The following is a 2,239-nucleotide window of genomic DNA, read 5'->3' as shown; positions in this document are numbered from 1 at the left end:
TGCTTGTCTTTTTTTTTTATTCTATTAAAATGGTATATTTTGACTTTCCTGAGATTAACTCTGTTTGATTGTGGTACATAATTCTTTTTATTTGTTGCTAAGTTCAGCTTGTTAGTATTTTATTGAGGATACTTGCATCTGTATCATAAAAGTTTTCATGTGATCTGTAGTTTTCATGTGATGCCTTTTTCTGATTTTGGGATCAGGGTGATTTTGGCCACTTAGAATGAGCTGGGACTGGGAAATGTCCTCTCTTTTTTTACTTTTTGGAAGAATTAGTATTATTTCTTTTTTTTATATAAGTGTTTTTTATTTATTTCTGAGAGAGACAGACAGCGTGAGCAGGGGAGGGTCAGAGAGAGAGGGAGACACAGAATCTGAAGCAGGCTCCAGGCTCTGAGCTAGCTGTCAGCACAGAGACCGACGCGGGGCTCAAACCCACGAACCGTGAGATCATGACCTGAGCCAAAGTCGTACGCCCAACAGACTGAGCCACCCAGGCGCCCCAGTATTATTTCTTTTTAAATGTTTGGTAAAATTCACGAGTAGAGTCATCTGAGGTTGTTTTTATTTTCTTTTTGGGAAGATTTAAAGTTTTCAGTTTCTTTGCTTGCTGTTAATGTATTCAAGTTTTCTAGTTATTCTTATGTTTTTTTTTGGTAGTTTGTGTCTTTCTAGGGATTTGATGATTTCATCGGATTTATTTAATTAACAGGCATGCAAATGTTTAGAGCATTCTCTTACAATCTTTTCTGAAATTTCTGTAAAGGCAGTAGCAGTGGTTGCTCTTTCATTCCTGATTTTAGTCTTCTCTCTCTCTCTCTTTTAAAATCATTTCTTAATAACTGTGAGAATACTCCACTCTTTTTAAGACCTCTTCTCTTTAAGTATATTCTGGAACTATTAACAAACTTGTTAGTGGCCCCTTTCACCTCCCAGAATTCTAATCTCTTTCTTGTCAACTCAGGAAGGGAAACTTGCTCCTCTTCCCTGTGCCACCATCCATAGGGTACCTTTCATCAAAATCCAAAGTAATCTTACAGTTCACCCTGATTGCTTTGCTTCTCTCAGAGACCACAACATTGTGCTGCTGGTTGTCCAGAGTCTGAAAACAATTGTAGTTGTTTGATATATTTGTCCAGTTATGTGGTTCTTCCAGGTAGGAGGATATGCCCAATACTAGTCTGCCTGTAATTTTTGTCATTTGGTTTATTTTAGCATATTTTGTACAATTCTAGAACAGGTTGCTTATAGATTCCCTTCATTCCATGTGAAGTCATATTGGAATATGAACCAGCAAGTCACCCAGGTATCTACCTAACCCACAGAAAAATTCACCAATGCTTGCCACAGCAAAGTTGGAGTACAATGTGCCTCTATCTTCACCTTGACATCTCTTTTGGATCAACAAGATACGCCGTGGTCTAACCAGGGATTATACACCAATATTCCCTTCTCACAGACCTCTCTCTTTATGTGATTCTCTTAGAAATTCCACCTCCACTTGGTTTAAAAGAGGAAATAATCTATGCTCTTTCTTTCAACCATGAAAAAGTGATGGAATTGATTTGGACCATGTGCCAACCTTGGAGTCAGAGTACCTTACTTAAAATTCTATATCCATTATTTACTGTGTGACTTTGGGCAAGCTATTGAATCTCTGTACTCCTTAGTTTCCTAATAATAGTATTATAAATATTTATTTAGTTAGTATATATAAAGTGCTTACAAGAATGCCTGGTACGTAAGTATTATATAAGTGTGAAGTATCATTTGTGTTGTTGTTATAATGAACAACACTGACCTCTTCACAAGGTTAATGGCTTCCACATTTCTTTATGTCTTTCCCTTACCTGTTTCCTCACACTGAGTTGGGGGGAAGGAAGTCTGGGTTGATTGTTGTATGTAGTAGAGCTGGCTTAGAAATGCTTTTTGGCAAGCTCTTATGAAAGTATCTGGTCTCAACTGTTGGAGTTTTTTTTTTTTATGATACATAATGCCTTTTTGTTCTCACATGTGAGTGCCATTAGTCAATACTAGGGAAACAAGTCAAATCTAACTAAATACCTTACTTGCATTTGCATGCATTTTCATACCAGCTTTTACTCAGAAATGGAGATACATTCCATGAGATGTCCAGAAGATCAACTAAAGATGTTCTTATCTGGTAAGATTGTTGGAGGATGATATAAAATAATTCATGGCAGTGACATGATCATATTTGTTGCTTGGAATCATG

Source organism: Crocuta crocuta, unplaced genomic scaffold, assembly GCF_008692635.1.
Source record: "Crocuta crocuta isolate KB4526 unplaced genomic scaffold, BGI_CrCroc_1.0 scaffold2175, whole genome shotgun sequence".
NCBI classification, from domain to species: Eukaryota; Metazoa; Chordata; class Mammalia; order Carnivora; family Hyaenidae; genus Crocuta; species Crocuta crocuta.
This window is presented reverse-complemented; position numbering follows the sequence as displayed.